Source organism: Misgurnus anguillicaudatus, chromosome 19, assembly GCF_027580225.2.
Source record: "Misgurnus anguillicaudatus chromosome 19, ASM2758022v2, whole genome shotgun sequence".
Lineage (NCBI taxonomy): Eukaryota > Metazoa > Chordata > Actinopteri > Cypriniformes > Cobitidae > Misgurnus > Misgurnus anguillicaudatus.
Genome location: NC_073355.2, coordinates 45,957,320 through 45,977,597, shown reverse-complemented (window position 1 = coordinate 45,977,597; position 20,278 = coordinate 45,957,320). Strand labels below are relative to the sequence as shown.

General features: G+C 38.4%; 2 long non-coding RNA genes across 5 annotated transcripts; both read left to right on the top strand.

The window, feature by feature from the left end:
• The first annotated feature begins 5,733 nt into the window (after window positions 1-5,733).
• Window positions 5,734-15,977, top strand: LOC129423217 (uncharacterized). 4 transcript variants are annotated; one of them, XR_012359439.1, is made up of 6 exons: window positions 5,734-5,878; window positions 6,646-6,776; window positions 12,968-13,039; window positions 13,135-13,276; window positions 13,779-13,851; window positions 15,909-15,977. It is a non-coding gene; the product is annotated as an uncharacterized lncRNA (long non-coding RNA). The 4 variants fall into 4 exon arrangements; XR_012359440.1 differs by lacking the exon at window positions 5,734-5,878 and adding an exon at window positions 6,339-6,531; XR_012359441.1 differs by lacking the exon at window positions 5,734-5,878 and adding an exon at window positions 6,548-6,566.
• Window positions 8,327-11,663, top strand: LOC129451190 (uncharacterized). The gene is made up of 3 exons (XR_012359437.1): window positions 8,327-9,073; window positions 9,480-9,521; window positions 10,989-11,663. It is a non-coding gene; the product is annotated as an uncharacterized lncRNA (long non-coding RNA).
• Window positions 15,978-20,278: the final 4,301 nt, after the last annotated feature.

The window sequence follows — 20,278 nt, the reverse complement described above, 5'->3', positions numbered from 1 at the left end:
AATAGCATGTCCAGTATAAAGATACCTGTCATCTATCATGATAATTGTATATATTGTTTTAATAGACTATCTTCATACATTGTTTGCTAATATATCAAGTATAGGTACGAGCCTTTGAATGAATTGACAGGTATTTTTGATGTGTTTCTATTTCTTAAAATGGTTTAAATTTGATGTAGTTATCATCATTTCAGTCATCTTTCTATTTAGAAAGTGGTTACAGACAATTATTTTTACAGTTACCATCCCTAATAAATAATATCTTATGATACACGCATTTGCTTGAATAGCAGCATTAAATCTCAGCTTAAGCTCCTTATCCGTTTATATGTGTGTATATACATGTATATCTCCCAAGGGTTTTTCCCTCCTAGGACTTTTTATTTTTATTTCCTCGGCTAAACAACCCGGGGTTTTTGTTTTTTTTCTCCTAGGGGGTTTTTTACCCCGGGGAGGTAGCCTGCTTGGGCTTAACTTAGCTTCTTCTCCTAGACGTTACATTAGTAATACGCTCGCTCATAATGTCGCGTCATAGCCGCAGCAAATTTGACTGCTTATGCTATTGTGTATTATGTTGTGCTATCTGTCGTTTTTCTGTGCTTTTACTGCTTCTGTTAATGTAAAGCTGCTTTGAAACAATTGAGTATTGTGAAAAGCGCTATATAAATAAAATTGAATTGAATTGAATTGAAAAAAAATTGAATTAAATATAACGGTCTAATTATGAGGGTTGAAGAGTAACGGGTTACATGTAACAGGATAACGTAATCAAGATACCAAAAAAGAAACTGTAATTCGTTACAGCATGGCCCGTGAAGTGGCAAAGCACAAAGGCCAGGGGGGAGCAGGAAGACAGGGCAGAGCAGGAAGACAGGGTGGAGCCGGCAAAGCAAAAGTCAGGCAGAGCCAGCAAAGCAGAGAGCCAAGGCAAAGCCGGCCGAGGGGTGGCCATCTTGGCTAGGACAGGAAACACAGGAAGTTCAGGGAGCTCTGGAACGGCCAGTTTGGTTGAGACAGGAAGCTTAGGGGACTGAGGTTCAGCCATCTTGGCTGGGGCAGGAAACACAGAACGTTCAGGGAGCTCTAGGGCGGCCATATTGGCTGAGACAGGATGCTTAGACTCAGATTCAGCCATTTTGGCGGTTACAGGAACACCAGAACACCTGCTGCAGGCACAGAAACCAGCAGAGGGTCTGCCAGACTGGAGGCCAGCCACCATTACCTGCAGCATGCAGGACTCTGTATCCGGCCTTACTCCACGGCCCAAGAACACAGAAAAATGTTTAATGGGTGGATCCTCCTCTATTTCGCCCACAGTACAAGGAGATCAACATAACTGCAAGGCAAAAAAATGCCAAAATCCAGATATTGAGCCAAGGTCCAGCGGGTATCTCCCCCTGCCGTCAACTGGCTGATGTTACAGTCCAAACTAGCCCAAAAACAGTCCATAACTCCTACCTCATCCAAAGGGACAAGGTGGCAGTAAGCCAGGAACGTATGTCTTAATGGGATGACCATCTCAGGGCTCCAGACTAACTTTTTTCACTAGGAGCACAGTGGCCCCCAACTGAAAATTTTAGGGGCACAACCAGAAAATTTAGGGGCGTGGGGCGCACAACGTAAATCAACATGCTAACCAAATCTACTAATTTCCACTGTATTACTAATAAATACTTAAATAATAGATGCAGAAATTACAAATGTGATGTTTCAAATTCAGTGTCACATTTTATTCTGCACTTTTGAAGATGCAACAACAAGGTAAACTGACAGCACCATCGCTGTCATGACAGTACAAATAGTAAACAAAATACCATACATTCAGAATAAAAAGTGCTTAGTAACAAAGTGCTTAGTAACCTTTCGGTCATTTCACAGCTACAAACAATACTTAAATGTATGTATGCATCATCATCCGACGGTGACACTGTAGACCAGGAGTCTCCAACCTTTTTTCATTGAAGAGCTACTTTCTAAAAAATAAAAGTGGTCGAGAGCTACTTGTGTCACGTAATACCTAAATCTCTTAGATAATATCATTCCTCTCAAATTCAGTTTGAGTTTTTGTGTACACGTGTATCAGAAGAATTTATTTTAATAGAAAACACTTTGCATATTATACAGTTCTTTACACATATTAATGAAATGAACACTGTAACAGTATTTAAATTAGGGCTGTCAAAAGATTAATCGTGATTAATCACACACTCTAAAAAATGCTGGGTTGTTTCTGTAAACACATTGTTGGGTTGTTTATGCTGGGTCAAAATTCTGGGTTGTTTGGAGTACTTTAAACACACTGTTGGGTTGCTCATGCTGGCAAGTATGACTCGCTGCAGCCTGCGGTGGACATCCAACCCCGCCCACATCCAAGTGTCACGCCAGATGCCACGCCCATGTCCAATACGTCACCGCGTGACTCCCATATATGGCAAAGCGTGGTTCCCCACGGAAACCCGCTGATCCTATCGAAGTATGTTAAAGCAGTTTATTGCAATTTTAGAATCTAAATAAAAGGTTATATTTCGTTTTAACAATACACGTATTCTTATATTTGTAAACGATATCAAAACTAATATGACATAAATTAAATCTAGGCCACCCTCCCCCAATTTCATAAAAACATTATAAACGGAGCTAATTTCATTGGTTAAACAATAACATATGCTTGCTTTACGTTATTCTTTTACAGCATGTAATGATATAAATTCCCATTTAATCTGATCGATTGTAACATAGCCAAAACAAGTTTACATTTAAGTGGACATTACTTTTTAGTATTGTAAATGTAATGCTTAACATATTTTCATGAGATTATTTTCATTTCATTTTCTAAACATTTGTTCCACTTCATCATAAAGTCTAAATATGTCAATTATAGGATCAATATGCAATAGCATACACAATATACATACATATAGACTAAATAGAGAAATTACTTGTTTTGATAGATTATATAAGATATTTATTCTCACTGTACATTTGCAATGACATTCTGGTGGCGCAAGCTTCAGATGCCTTCATGATAAATACAAATATATATCAGTTTTCATGTTTAAAACTATACACAAGTTTCATACACTAGACTAGAAGCACTAAGCATGACTGTACAATTTACAATATTCACAACAATATTACAATATACAGTATAATCACAACGAAGTAGCCAATATAGTATAAAACACAACACAATTCAGCATAGAGCATAAATGTTCATAGATGTGAACATTGTATGTTTCATTGTGCAATGAAACACAAAATGGTTGTGTTAGAATTGACAGTGGAGCATAGACGCCAAATGTTAATAATGGAAACATTGTGTAATGAGACCAAAAGTGGCATGTGCTAGAATGTCATATTGCACTTCAGTAGAAGTTTAGTAACATGGCTTTGACTCTCAGAGGTTTTGTTCTTTAACAACTTGACATGAATATGTCCAGGTCACCCAGATACTTAAAGATAAATTAAAAGACACTTCTTGCTTCACTGGGCATTTTTGTATTTATTATTGAACAAAAATATTTCATGGCCCTTACAGGCCTTGTTCCTCATAACAGTTTGAAATAAACGTGTTCAGATCCTCGAGATATTCGAAAATAAATCCATCTGGAGATAGGCAAGCTGTTTCACCTCTCCAAGGAATATCTTGCTGTGACTCTCTACCCAGGACCATGCTGGACCAATGTTCCTTATGAACTTCCACTTTATGTTCTTTCTGTAATCCTGTAATAAAAAAATAAATAAAGGTTTATTTGTGGAGCATACAGCTACAGAGGGAGCTGAAGATGCCGCAAGTGCTTCTGTCATAAAGCATTTGGCATTTCCTTGCGTACTACAGTCTGGCTGCAGTTCAAACAGTAAAAATGGGATGTGGTCCTGCACAGTTCAGTTCTTTTTTTTAGATAAAGTAACCTGTAAGAATGTATCAACAAATTTATCAACACTGTTGAACGTTAACAACGTGCATGTGTGAAGTTCAACTAGGCATATCAAGCTGTATGTGCATAAACTACACAAATGACTCACAGTTTTTAAGTTATCAATGTTTTACATTTTAACAATTTCTCAAAACAAGCTACCATTAAGTTTTATTTTACTTTGGCTTGACAGATATCTGATACGTAAAGTTAACAGCAGCAAAAGAGGTTACGTGCACCACAGTACAATCCTTGTGAATATATCGTATGATTTTATCAAGCATAAATATATGTATTAATATAAATACATTTTGGAATTACATTAGGCTTTCGAAACAAATACTTTTACTTACCGACGTGGTAAACAACTTTAGTACTTCAACTTCGTGCTTTCTCTCTTCTTCGGGAAGCACCAACATAAGGTACATTATCGCCATCTACTGTGTTGGAGTGAGATGTGAATGGACGTGGTAACTGACGTCACGCCTGGATGTGGGCGGGGTTGGATGTCCACCGCAGGTTGCAGCGAGACGCTACTCCATGCTGGGTCAAATGAAATGTAGTGGGTAATTTACAAATGAACACATGGTTGGGTAAATTTGACCCAGCAAATGGTTTATTTTCCTTTGCATTGGCTGGCCGTTTCTCAAGGCAGCCTTCACAATGTTCAAAATATTATCATTTAAATATTACCAAATGTAGTTTTAAGAGTTTTTTAGGCGACAATGTATGTGTGTAAAGTTCAAAACTTCGATCGGTTTTTGAAGATAGCGTATATTTAAAAATGTGCTCCAACGATGTCGAAGCTTCGAGATTCAGGCAATCACTGAGCGCTCTGCGCTGATGTACCCAGTGTTGCCAACTATTTTCAATGGAAAGTAGCTAAAGCTTGCTTGGAAAGTCGCTAAATGTCGCTAGATTACGTCACTGCCTCATTAGCATATCAGTGACGTCATCACGTCGTATTTGCATTCTTACTACATTGGCTGTTTCATGTTTCTCTTTCCCTCTAAACTTTCACAAATTTAATTTTAATACATATAAATGCCTAAAAATGTTTTCTCGCTCGTTTATCTGCTTCTGTTCTTATGAAACGAAACGTGTGTATGTTTATATTTAAATGCCCAAACAGTCCAGTTTCAAAACATATGAGGATACACTGATAAATGATGGAAAACGTTGTTTTCTAGGTACATAGCTCATTAACGCGTTAATCAGCTCCATAACAGTTTGTCTGTTCTGAATGTGCTGCTGCTCAGCTCACTCAAATACATTTATTTTTTGTTACAGTGATTTTTTTTATTTAAAGATCATTTTACATTTACACCCTGCCATAAATGTAAGTCATTTCGGGATCAGCCAGCTCCGGCTTCCCGCATGCATGATTATGCCGTCTAAACGCAGATAGATTAACCACATCTCCTGTCCTGACTGTATGCAGCTGGGAGAGAACTGGTCTGCTGCGCGAGTACTACCCCGCCTGTTTGTGCTTTGGGATGGGGGTGGTGCCTTCGGAAGTGGCGGCAGCTGCTCGTTGAGAAGAGTAAACGACATGCGCTTTCACGTCAAAGTCTCCAAAAGTCTCCAACAATGCCAGAAAAAGTCGCTAGATTTGTCGCTAGTCGCTTTTTAAAAAAGAAGTCGCCAAGGGGGTCTGAAAAGTCGCTAAATCTAGTGACAAAGTCGCCAAGTTGGCAACACTGGATGTACCCGCCCAACACAGCCTTACCTCGGCACGTCATTCTGGAAATCACCGCTGGCTGTAATGTCTCTGTAGTGTTTAGAACGGCGGATTTATTTCATTTCGGGTCTCATAAATCTATTATTTGTTTCTTGCCAAGTCCGAATTAAGTTACGTTACTGTAAGGATGCAAGTTCTGCCATTTTTTGTCGAACTTTCTGGAGGACTTCATTTCCTCTGAAGCGAGGTGCACGCCACTCAAAGCGGGCAGTATTTTATGGTAAGTTCATGTCAATTTTTATATTATAAATGTTGTAGTTGTGGTAGGGGCAAGCTCATTGCTATTTTCATTCGCTTTTCCACAGATATGGGTAACGTTATTGTATGTAGGCTATGTTTGATAAAGTGCGTTTCATATTTAATCCAGAACGAGGATCGTAGTTTCGGAAGCGCGTTGTCACAGTAACACAATTTCAGCGTAGTAGCTAGCTATGTGGTGTAAACTAAGGTAATTTATTTTTTATATAAATTGCTTGTTATCAGACATAATCTACTCTCAGTTGACTATTTTGTCAATAATTATATGCGAAGTCTACCGGAAGTTTAAAAGTAGTTCGGATCACAAAAGCCTGTTTATGGCCGTTTCTGCCTGCAGCCTTCGGAGGCCGCATTTGTTAGTGTTTGGAGTCGTATTTGTAGGCTGCATACGTCATTATGACTGTCTTATTATAAAGTTGACTATTATTAACTGTAAACTGTTGTAATATGCTTATGACTTGCGAACGTAATGCTCAGTTAACTTAAATAAACAAGGCTTGATGACGTATACAGCCTGCATATCCGACCTCCGCAGGCTGCAACCTTCGGATTGAGAAACGGCCTATGTTGTTGCTGAAACGAAACCATCCCGTTAGCACACTTGTAATTCCGGAGGTAAACATAATATTCACTACAGTTGTGTGCGGAAAGTATGTTGGCACATCTTATAGTTGTCAGAGGAAGCGATTGGGGCACGTTTAATGACAGTGTCTTCTGTTTCTGTCAAAGCCAGGATCATTTTGAAAAACAAACACCTGGTTGGGTTATTTTGACCCAGCAATTGGTTTATTAATTGCCGCACTTTCTGGATTCTTCGCTTCTGACTGGATCACGCTACTCGGACCAGGCGGTATTTCATGGTGAGTTAATGTGAATTTTTACTTATTTTTGTAAGAAGTTGTCGTAGGACAAAGCATATTTCATTGTTCAGAATACATGCTTTGATGTGGGGGAGTGGGGTTAATGTTTTTTATTCTGTGCCAACAGTTGTTATTAGAAACATGCCTCATCGTTAAGTCGTAGTCGAGCTATATCTGCATTCTTTTGAAATATTCAGTAAGTTATACGTTGTAAATTAATCACTAAAATCGTATTCATCTATGAATAATTTAAAATTCGAAAGGGGGATTCGTGTTTCATATTAAATCTAGACGGAGCGCTGTAAATTACCCGTTGCCGTCACACGTTAAATCCTGAGGTAAATTAACAGTCAGAAATATACACTGACGTTCATGTTCACCATAGTTTTGTTTTGTATTTAGTTACAAGGCGAAAACACGTTTTGTATTAAATCCACAAGTATAGCTACTTATTTTAAATCGGGCGGGAAACTAGACTCAATGATAGTGAGTTGTGTGTGGAAAGTATTAGGGGAGTTTGATTGACAGGTGCCTGACCAATCATAACACTGATATTATTATCCCCCGTTGCAATTCGCCATTTTGGCCGACAATCAAACCACAACCCAGCAAACATGCCCATGCGGGCCCACTGTGGGTATGCTGTGGGACACTGTGGGCAGGGCAAACCCACACCAAACCCCAAATGGGCCCCATGCGGGTTAGCCCATGTGGGGCCCACAGTAGTTTGCCCTTTGGGGGCCCTACATGGGTTTACTAGGGGCAAGCCCACTGTGGGCTTGCCCATAGTAAACCCACACAGGCCCCATATGGGCCAGCCCATGCGGGCCCCATATGACTTTGCCCTTTTGGGCCCCATGAGGGTTTTTTTGTGGGCCAACCCACTGTGGGCTTGCCCACAGAAAAACCCAAACAGGGCCCATATGGGCCAGCCCATGCAGGCCCCGTATGACTTTGCCCTTTTGGGCCCCATGAGGGTTTTTTGTGGGCAAACCCACTGTGGGCTTGCCCACAGAAAAACCCAAACAGGGCCCATATGGGCTAGCCCATGCGGGCCCTCTATTACTTTGCCCTTTTGCGCCCCATGAGGTTTTTTGTGGGCCATCCCACTGTGGGCTTGCCCACAAAAAACCCACACAAGCCCCATATTTTCTAGCTAGCCCCAATTATTTTGCCATTTATTCTTGGATCCCACACATCCAAGTCACCCCATTTTTTAACTTTTGCCATCTGGCCGGCGCTTCAGAGCCGCGAATACCAGAACAGTAAGGCACAAAAACAGTTTCTTCCCCCAGGCAATCTACCTCATGAACAGTTAAATGTTCCCCACTCATGCTTATGCAAAAAAAGTGCAATACCCTTATATTTTATTTGTTACCCCTCCATTCTAGTACATCCCTGCATCTTATTTAATCCTATTAAATTGTCATTTATAGCACAATTGTTTACACACCTATTTATTTGCCTACAATTTTTGTCTGTGTGTTGGTGTGTTTGTGTACTGGAAGCTAAAACAAATTCCTTGTATGTGCAAGCATTCTTGGCAATAAAGCTCTTTCTGATTCTGATTTCTGATTCATTTATCATATAGTAATAATATTTTTTTTTATATTTGAATGATTAAAATAAGTATAATTATTATTAAATTATTAAAATAATTATCATTGGTTGTTATTATCTTAGCAGATAATTTCCTTTTGATGTTAATTGTTGTTGTTAAATCAAAAACCATAGTTACTACACTTGCTATAATAAAACCATTTTTATACATTTTTATGAAGGTCTGTCCATTTAGAACAAAATGTGCATGCATGTTTATGTAGAAATAATTGAACACACCCCCGGATAAGGATCTTAAAAGCTATGCTTTAAAGCACAACATTTCTGTTTATTTTAATACAATAAATATTTAATGTTAAACTAGTTCTAATTTTCAGTCCGTCTGAACGCAGTGCTTCGCTATGAGAAACGCTTTCTTTACCATCTTTATTGTGTTTTAACATGTTGTCTTTTGTCATGTGTTATTAGGCATGTTCAACTTCATGAAGCGCTGCGAGAACCCACATCATATGTTGATGACGTAAACGTATCGCGAGACTGAGTCAAGAAATTACACGTAGAGGTCTAATTTCGAACCGCTCTCGCGGTACATTGACGTCATCATCATGTCAGCGCCGCATGAGGTCTAACACACCTATTATTTGCGGGCACGCGCCTCCGTCCTCGTGAGTTCAACAACTGAATTTAACCGATGTTTACCTCAGACGACAGTTTTCGTTTCTGTGATAAATTCTGAGGTAAGTTTTCCTTAAATCCTGGTTACTTCATTAAAATAAGTTCACAGTAATGTTAATTTTGTTGTTAGTAAATTGATATGACTAAAATATTATGAACTTTAATGTTTACTGTTGATTAAAGCTGTTTGTTTGACTGACCTCGTGATGTAGCTATGAGCTAATGTAGAGCAGATCTTTTATTTGTCTTTAGTTTCTATAAAATGTGTTATCCTCGTTCTTAAATGTATTTTACATTGTTTAGTTAATTATTACGCAGGTTATTTCAATGTAGGGTTTTTACGCGTAAATAATAAGGTTATAACGTAACTTACAGTACGGGAACACAGTTTACAGTAGAAGAATTTAAACAGAAGCCATCAATTCTGCATTAATAACTATTGTACTTTTATGTTCACTTTTCTTTCAGCTAATTTTCTTGTTGTGTTTGATCTTTTCCATTGGCTGAAGAGTAAGTATTACTTTGTTTGTATTTGCACCCAAAATAAATGGGTCAGAATAAGTGCTCAAAACGCTCTCCTCAATACAATGGATAAATTAAAAATATAACTACAAAATATTAAGTACAACTAAAAAGTCAGAGCTCACTTTGACTTGATGTACACCTCAGTCCCATATCATGTATTAGAAGATGCATATAGTTTTAATAAAAAATGTTTTTCTGTCATCATTTTATATTTTATTGTGCTCAAGTTCAGAACACAGCTCATTCACCTAAATCAAATAGTGACTCGCTGGTTAATATCCATCAGCTTTCTGAAATAAAATCCTAAAGATGTACCCTTAAACAAAGACAATTATAAGATCATCCATTTGGATCCAGTTAAAGCAATAAAACCTACTTGAAATACTTGGTAAGAAAAACTAGTGCAGTATACATTGTATAAATTATAGTATCTTAGCACTTATCTTATTATTGCCACCTTAAAGCTCACATAAAACACCACACACTGTTTCTGCTAATGTTAAAGGAGTAGTTCACTCAAAAACGGTCACCATTGACTTGACCATAGTAATTTTTCCTACTATGAAAATTCAATGGGCCCCATTTTAAGAATGGACTTCCCTTTAATCTTATATACCTATAGAGTAGTATTGCATCCTTCAAATATATAAAGACCTTTTAGTTTTATCAGACTTATAAAAGACAGATCAGCTGTACGGATTCTTTAGGCATAATCCGGGCGGGAGCAAATGTAAGTCCCTTTGCTTACATTTACAAGTATACATTTACTTATATATGCTACTACACCAATCTTATCTTGCACTGAACGATTTATATATATATATATATATATATATATATATATATATATATATATATATATATATATATATATATATTATAGCTTAGCTTAGACTTTAAACTGTTAAGCGCCGCCGTCCCGAATACGGGACACCTAAGTTTGCATTAATATTGTTAATGTAAATTTTAATCTATCACTAAAAACTATATATCGTTGGAAAGGTCTAAGCCTCCAGAATAGACATTTCAACAGTGTTTTATAAAATAAATTATGTAGGGAGAGTAATTGATTCATTTATGAAGAGAGTGTGCCTCAAAACATTTATTTTCTGCTAAATGTCACTGTCCCACCAGCAGGACGCCTACTCTTACTTCAATGTTTGCATATGAATTCTTATCTAATCATGACAAACTGTATATTGTTTGAAAGCTCCAAGAGTGTAGATTTAACTCAATAGGGTGGGGTGACACTTAAAAGGTTAAGCACATAATAACTAGGTCTCAAATCAAGCAATTGAAGTATTAATAATTGGGGCTAAATACAATGTTAAAATGTAGAAAACCCCTTTTATAATTAGTTTCCTACTTGGATTAATCATGATTGACTTTTTGTAAAAAAAAAAAACTTGTTTTAATGTTGATGTTTATATTGTTTTTTATGTTTTCACTTAGATGCTGTGACAAAAAAGCCACCAGGACACCACATCTGCAGTGACAGAGAGCAGGATGGGGGAGGAATCAGAAGGACCAGAAGATAATATCAACTGGTGCCCCTGAGGAGATTCACATTGTTCCGTTTCTTTTGTTTTGTAATAAGTGGTTTTATGTGATTTTGTAAAATAAAAGAAATTCATTATTTAATCCACATGTTTTGCACATAATTTTCTATATTTTACTTCCGTGTATTTACAGCCAGGGTGCCTACTGTATTTATTGCCCAATGTGCCCACACGTTGCCCACAGTTAGCCCAAACTTTGCCCAGTGTGCCCACATTAAATCCACACTTTGTCCACAGTAAGCCCACACTTTGCCCAGTGTACCCACAGTTAGCCCACACTTTGCCCAATGTGCCCACAGTAAGCCCACACTTTACCCAATGTGCCCACAGTAAGCCCACACTTTGCCCACAGTTAGCCCACGCTTTGCCCAATGTGCCCACAGTAAGCCCACACCCAGCCCACACTTTGGGCTGTCCCACTGGGGCCCCATTGTGGGCCCATAGTGTGGGGCCCACACGTGCCCCGCATTTCACGCCGGTAGTGGGGCCCACAGGGGCAGCCCGCTGTGGGCCCCAATTTTTTGCCCGCAGTGGCCCCACCTGGGGCCCAATGGGACATGTTTGCTGGGAAAGTAGAGTTACACCGACTGCACGCTGAAGTATGTGATTTTAAAGGGACACTCCACTTCAACCAAAAATTCAACCTAAATGGGCGTGGACGCTGTGAGAAGAAAGCAGATGAGTGGGCAGGGCAACTGATATAGTGTAACAAATATTAAGATTAACTAGGAATAGCAGTAGGCCTATTACAAAAATAATTAAACTGAATATACTATTTTATTTAAACAAAGGTCAAGTAAAACTGTTATAGTTGAAATAAGAGCGTGTTTGAAGATAAGGAAAAGTCCTCAGGACATATCAAAGTCAACCTGCCTCCCGAAGCTTTCCTGAGCAAATTCAGTTGATGGTGAGTCTAGCCCTGACAGCATCGCTGGGAAAATCTTCCAACGTATTTACAGAGTGTGCGTAATGGCGCAGTCACATTTACTTTACTATACAGAACCGTATCCATGTGTGATCCTGAGCCCACTACTACAGCCCGTGACGTTTATGCAATATGGAGTTTAAACCCGGAAGACAAAAATATCACAAAAAAAGCTAAAAATTAACTAGTTTTGACCTAATGTTCAAAATTAACAGATACTAACATTGTCTTCTATGATGTGCAACACAACTAACTCTTTAAACATCTAAAAAAGTGTTGGTTAGTGTTTCATGATGCTTTAAACATTTGATTCTTACCGTTTTGAAACCGATTCAGCCGATCTCCGAGTCTGGCGCTACCACTTTTAGCATAACTTGGCACAATTCATTGAATCTGATTAAACCATTTAGCATCGCGCTCAAAAATAAAAATAAGCAGAGTTTCAATATTTTTCCTATTTAAATACTTGACTCTTCTCTAGTTACATCGTGTACTAAGACTGACGGAAAATTTAAAGTTGCTATTTTCTAGGCAGATGGCTAGGAACTATACTCTCATTCTGGAGTAATATTCAAAGAATTTGCTGCCGTAACATGGCTGCATGTTTGCAATGATATAACGCAGTGCCCGAAAATAGTCCCCTGCTATTGAAAGATACTATAGGGACTATTTTTGGCTGCTGTGTAATATCATTGCGCCTCTTGCAGCCACGTTACGGCATCAAAGTCCTTGATTATTACGCCAGTATGAGAGTATAGTTCCTATCCTATTCAATGGATTATGCTAAGCTATGCTAAAAGTGGTAGCGCCGGAGATCGGCTGCTGAATTCCAAAACATCAAGAATCAAATGTTTAACTCCAGGGGAGCTGGGAAATTAGCATATTTTCAAAAAAGTGGAGTGTCGCTTTAAATATTCTTTCTTGATTTTTGTTCAATCCACCAACAGAGTTCAGTAGAATCCACTGAATTGACCCCAACAGATCATATCACCATGACAGTGGAACTTTTTTCAGCCTTTGTAAGTATCGACTTTATTTGTATTGGATATTAACTGAATAAAATTTCAGTTCTAATGGACCTAAAAAGACATTGATGATTGTTCTGTTTTTATAGGCAGTTTGTCAGATTTTGGAAAGCACCCCTGAGAGGAAATCCGTATTAAACCGTTAAAGTGCAAGCAATTACCAACAAGCAGAGGAGGCTACTTGTGAGACTCCTTGCATCCCATCTGCTGGAAACCAATGGTGAAACCTGAGTAAGCTACATTTAAATAAGCCTGCAAACATATAGTAGCAAGCAAATGCTTAGAAAACATAAATGACCATTCTCTTTTTTTATAGCGAGTCTTATAGGGGCGTACACACCAAACGCAAATTCAAAGATTTGCGCAAGTAAATTACATACAAAGTCAATGCAAGACACAAACTTGCGCTGGGTGATGCAAATGACGCGAATAGGGCGGTGTGATTGCCGCAAACATGTGCTATTTGTTTCAAACTTATCTGCCACAATATATTCAACTCAAGTGGAAAATGCGCAGGACACAAAGTTAAATATTGTATGTAATCGTGAGTAAAGAGCTAGGAACGCAATGCTTCAAGTGTGGTGTGTACGCAACATTAGTGTTTGAACATGAAAATACCAACATTATTTTTAAGTAAATTCTAAGTAAGATCACACAGGCTTCTGCAATAGCTTACCATATTGCTTACCATATTGCATAAGTTCTTCATCAACTGCTGTTGTCTACATAACAGGCCATCATCAGACACTAAGAAGGCATGTGACAAGGCATTGGTGTATGAATTTCCTTGCCTGAAGGATATACAGGTAAAACTGAAACTTAATATTTACGCTTACACTTTTGGCACGTTTTTTGCGCTGAAATACTGCCAAAAGCATTGCAGGTCTGCAAACAGTGCCGTGCAATCAAACACAGTTTCATGAGCGGCAAATACGAATTAATCACGCATAATCTGTTTCTTTTTGTAAAATAAACCAGTTTTAAGTTTTATGTGTAAGTGACTTGTTGCGTACAGAGGGCAAAACAGTTTTCTCAAAAAACTAGGGGTAGGAATCGATTGGACCCTCATGAATCGATTCGGAATCGATTCTTAGGATCCTGTTTCGATTCAGAATCGATTCTTGACATACTAATTTGCATATCTGTGACGTCATTCCATCACATTTGCTCTCAAAGCCAGGTTAATGTTTGTGCTTTTGCTACTAGTCTCTGAACTGTCATATATGTATATAAGAATGACATTATTTATCCCTTAGTTGCATTAAAGTACAGTATATGTCCTGTTTCTTATGTAAGACATTAAAACCAGTAAAAATAGTTATTAAACGTGACATATTAATTCTATATGTTAACAGGCATTAACTTCCACGAACTGAGTAACGTTAGGTGTCTAATCATCATCATTATACACAGTGATTGGCAGTATTACTGTATTTATATAATGCAGCGCACCCAGCGACTGAATAACAAACTATGTGCATATTTTTACAGAAGTATATGCATGTTAAACAGTCAACGGATGGTTTAGGGCAGGGGTGTCCAATACGTTGATCATAAGTTAGATCGCACATAAAAGACCATTGTCATTATGGTCGTTTAGAGTAATTGTGAAACACGCAGGTCTTTTTGATTTGCTGCGCCTTTCTTCTCAAATGTGGTTTTATAAATCTTATAACAGGCCACTGCAGCTCAGTCGTCTTTAACTTCCAAAATTCACAAGGATGCGCATTCTTGTCCCACGCAGGAGCTGATCCACGCGCACGGTGTGTGTGTGTGTGTGTGTGTGTGTGTGTGTGTGTGTGTGTGTGTGTGTGTGTGTGTGTGTGTGTGTGTGTGTGTGTGTGTGTGTGTGTGTGAGCAAACGAGAGAGAGAGAGAGAGAGAGAGAGAGAGAGAGAGAGAGAGGCAGCGTAGCACAGATTTGTATGCTTCTGATAGTGTTGTAATTTTTTTTTTTTCACTAAACCGCATCTCCGCTATTTTACTCAAGATGTTCTCAAGGATTTTTTTGAAACTCCTCATAAAGAATAGAGTAATGGTGACAGCCCTAAATTCAATGTAGAGATATATGCAGTATAGTAAGTCCTACAAGCATTTAAAATGTTCTTTCTCTTCTGCTCTTGTAAGCTCCGCTATGTGCTCTTGCAGTGCTCGCTCTCTTAAGTTGTCCGTGTGCATCACCGCTCCCCCAGTTGAGTTCCGCCTTTTGGTTCTGATAACGTCACATTATTATTTTGTAAACTAACATTTAAGAATCGATTCTTGACATTTGTGAATTGATTCAAAATCAGCCCATGTCCGAATCGCGAGTCATCTAAGAATCTATTTTTTTGCCCCACCCCTAGAAATAACCCAACATCTACTGGTCCCTCTGTGCTTACAGTTTTGTCACGATTCTCTCACGCATTTGAGTTTGGAAGTGCGATTGGGAGGGCGGGCTATCAAATAAGGCTCCTGATGACTTTACACAGGGCGAAAGTGTTAACCCTTCTCATTTACTTTAAATGGGTGACGTCGTGCGTTTGCCGAACTTAATTGTGGATCCACCAACTTTGCATCACTGCTGTTTCTCACGGCAGAAGTTGAACATTTCTCAACTTTTTAAGCGTCATTGTGTGTGTGAGCCAATCAGATCACCTTATGCAAATAACCTAGTGCGAGCCAGCCAATTATGTTTATGCAAGACAAGAGCATGCGTTGCGGCCACTGTGATTGGCTGTTGGCCACGCTTCAGACAAGCCTTCCGTCAAGCTTTGACCCTTTCGCCCCGTGTGAATGCACCTTTATTGTTTCTCTTTTCTTTGTTATTTACAGCAAACTATTTAAATGTTATTGAAACACTGTATTTGCTCAAAATTATTTAGCTGCTAAAGGGGAAACAGCACTGAAGATGCCAACTCTGCTAGCTCCATCCATTTACAGGGGAGGAGGAGAAGTCTTCAGACCTACCACTGTGGAGGCCCAGAGGTCCTTTATTGACATGCAACCTGTAAGTTTTTGCTTTAGTGTTTCTACTTTGAAAAGGGTGGATGTTAGGGCTGTAACAATAAATCACGTGTCCTTTTAAAAAGACCTGTCTAAAATCGATTCTGAATCGCAAGGCTGCGATTCTGTGTTTCATGTGTTCAATCTAAAATCATTTTGAGTCGGAGTCGTTTATAACGTGCATTACAAAATTATTCAAAATATTCTTTATTATCATGAAAATACCTGAAACAATCTGAAGAACGGTGATATTCTTTAGACATTTCCTGGAATAGGGTTTGTAATGCTACTTCTTCTGTGGCACAATTGGAGTTTCTGCATGAGAGCGCCCTCTGGCTTTGGATGTGGCGGCATTTTACCGTAATTCATTCAAATTCATTCATTGAGAAATCGCGCATTTGCACGATTTATCGTTACAGTCCGTGGATGTTTGTAGTTATTGATATGTTTCGCATAATAGCCTGTAGGGGTGGCACGGTTCACAAAACCCTTGGTTCGGTTCGTATCACGGTTTTATGGTCACGGTTCTCGGTTCTGTACGGTTCTTGTTGTTGTTTTTTTTCTTTTAATTTTTTAACACTCCAGAAATGTATTATCTTATTAATGTATTAATTATCCATAATTTAGAATGCAGTATTAAAAAAGTTATATCATGTAATCATGCATAAACTGAATTTGACTTAGCACATTATTAGGACCATCTCTGAGGAAAGCCAGGTGAGATTTTTATACAGCAAGAGGGAAGACATTGATGATTTCAACATGCTTTACATTTATTTGGCAAAAAAATAGAATGTGTATTGCCATCTACATGAACTTATGTGCCTTTTTAGCACACAAAGAGAACTTTCATTTATCAAACTGCAAACTTCAGTGTAGCTCTAAGATTTATCACCGAGAGGCTGCTTAAATACTGCAGAGAGTATATGTGGACGAGAGAGAAACATAAGTTTTACACCTGTAATATTTAAACCCGTCTCTTTTGTCCACTTTTGACCAATTCTGTCCTGATTACTTTGAGGGGCAATTTATGAAATAAGATCACGCAACTTTCAAAAGCTAGCAAAATGAAACGCGGAAATCAGCCGCTTTCGTTTTATCAATGAAAGACTAAAAATAGCGCGGCAGAAGTCAGAAAAGAGGTAAAACATTGTGTTCAGTACCTCAGATCAGATAAATGGTCGGAGAGAAGGTGGTCTCCTGTGGCTGTTCGAACACATTCAGCCTATAGACTGCAGTTCTATCTATTGTTTTATTTCCGCTGTCATCATAGGTAACATGAAATAAAAACTGTTTCCACACACCAAACTTATACGATGCTGGCGCATCCTCCAACCCTGGGCAGACTTCCTTAATTCCCACTTGCCATTTCTAAACGTAACATGACATGCAGCACTCACTCTCCACACCAGTTACCTCTTCTTTCGCGCGATTCGCGAAAGGGAAACACGCTATCTGAGGTCACATACAGGGCACGAGGCTACATACATTGCGCATGCCATGAACCATTGAACCGTGCGGCGCACACACGCTCCGAACCGAGACAAGTGAACTGAACAGTTCAGATTTTTTTCATGAACCGTGCCACCCCTAAAATGATAATAAATCCATGATTTACTCACCCTCAAGCCATCCAAGATGCATATATCTATTTATCGGATGATCACATTTTTATTTTTTATTTTTAGAAAATGTTCTAGCTTTGAGAGTGTACGCACTTTGCAGTCTTTGCTGATGCTCTGTGCCTCCGCATTTGTCTTACGTCACAAATAAAAGTGCGTAGACTACGCTAATACTCTCTCCTGAATGCAGAGGCGTGGTGTTACCAGAAGCTATTTATCTTAGTTTGTAAAGTTTTAAATATGGATATTTCTATCACAAAACCGCATGGATTACCCTCAGAAGGCCTTTGTTTATCCTCATGGAGCCGGATGGATTACTTTTGTAAAGGATGGATGCACAATCTTTATGCTTGAGGTGTTTTAACTAAAATCTTTTAATTGTCTTCTAATTATAGTTTCACTGTAATATTAAGATAATATTACATGTATTGTGATTATATTAATAATCCATAATATCATAATATGAGCAGTGAAATATACTACTTAATTACTAGAACTATTTTAATAAAAAAGCTTGAATGAATGTTTGCAGTTATTTTATTTGTATTTTTTGATACTTTCACAAAAATGCTTGACTTAAATCATCACTAAGTTGTGGTGTGTACTCAACCTGTGGGGACCAACATGGTGGAATATCTGCAAAATCAGAGATGTTGCACGTTTTGTGACTTGGGGACGAGCCAAGAAGGACCTGCCAGACCTTTGCCATTGTTGGAGGCAATGCCTCTGAGACAAACTCTTTGGTGAAGGATGTTGATAAGTTTTTTTTTGTCTTTGATGTTAACTACACAAAGCAATAGGTGTGTTCGACTTCATGCAGCGCTGCGCAGACCGATCGGCAGGTGACTTGAAGCAGTGCATTTTGGTTAGTACTTTTGTCCGACTTCAGCTGGCGCTGCAGGCACGTGACTGTGTCATATGGTTTTTAAGTACCGCGAGAGCGTTTCGAGAGTAGCCAGCTGGCTCAGCCGGTGCAGCTTCTCCAGAGCGGCTGCCCGGAGTTGTGATGACGTAACAGCTTTACTTGATTGGTCGCTTCATTGATGACAACGATCACGTGCGTTTCAAGTTTAATCCAACCTTTAGTTTCACTAATAAACATTATAAATTCATGTTTTAAAACAGGAAAAAAACACTTTAATATCCTAAAATATGTTATATTGTGTCGTGTAATAAAATAAAAATGAAAATAACAAACTCTATTGGTATTTTAATAATATAGGCTTGTTTCCCGTTATTTTCGGGTATACAGTTTAAGCAGCAATTAAAATATTCGATATAAAATGTTTCTGGTTGCAACTTTTTATCAAAAGGTTTGTTTTTATCAAATTCAGCATCTAATTCACTTAATTTGCGATTATAAACAAGGAAACACGGCGCACACGTCACTACGGCAAGCAGCAGGTGTCCGGCTTGACGGCTCCGTCTTCAGTTCCTCCCTCGACTGCAAGCGGCAAACCTCGTCGATCGGTCTGCGCAGCGCCGGATGATCTCGAACACACCTATTGTCTTCCCACCTGGGAGTTTCACCAGGATGACATTTATCAGATTGATGGACATGAGTCCTCCTCTGTTAACATTTTGAAGACAACATTTAATCACTAATAATTAACTATTTCAGTGCTATGTTTGAAAGATTCGCCCACAATGCAATGCCAACAGGAGTTTACTTAAAGGCTGTGAGGTCAAGTGGTAGGAATTATGATAGTTTCGGTCTTGTCTACGTCACCAATCCCAGGAAGTAAACTGTTGCCTACAATCTGTGTTTGTTGTAGTCCAAGAAAAGAGATCACTCGCATTATCGTTTACTTTGGGGTTTGTACCTTTTGCATATCGTTAACATGAATTAATACACAATTACACACCAAAGGAAATGTAAAAATGTGAATCGGACCATAGCTGCTCTTTAAAAAAAATTTTGTTTCAGGGCTTCTTGTTTTTAATAACATTTTGATGAATGAAAATGTAAAGTAAATGAAATGCTAATCATCATAGTTTAAATATTAAGAGTTATAAAGTCCGTGGGGATTGTTTGATGTGATATGGGGGTTGTAACTTTTGTATTATACAAATATACAAAAATGTAATTAAAACATTGTATTAAATGTGAAAAAAATTAAATGCAATTTAAATCACATTAACAGGGGCCTCTCAGTTTTGTTTTACAGGGGGTATTTGTTACATTTATTTTATATCTTACAATTTGTCACATTGGAATTTTAAGGTTCAATCTGAGATTTTTGTCAAAATTCAGTTATTCACATATTTTTAATCTGTAACAATTTATTTACATTATGTGAAGTTATGTACATTTTTGGGATGTTTTTTAGAAAACAAAAAGGTTCTTTCCAGTAAAACAAATGAAATGAGACAGCAAGAGTGTTAATTTTAACCACTGGTTGTGTCAAATTAAATAACCCAGCACTTGAGTAACATATAACCCAGCAAGAGTGTTAATTGTACCCACTGGTTGGGTCAAATTAAATAACCCAGCACTTGAGTAACATTTAACCCAGCAAGAGTGTTAATTGTACCCAAATGGTTGGGTCAAATGAACAACCCAGAATTCTGGGTTAAATGGTCTAACCCAGCAGTTGGGTCAAGCCAACCCAGCGCGTGTTCTGTCC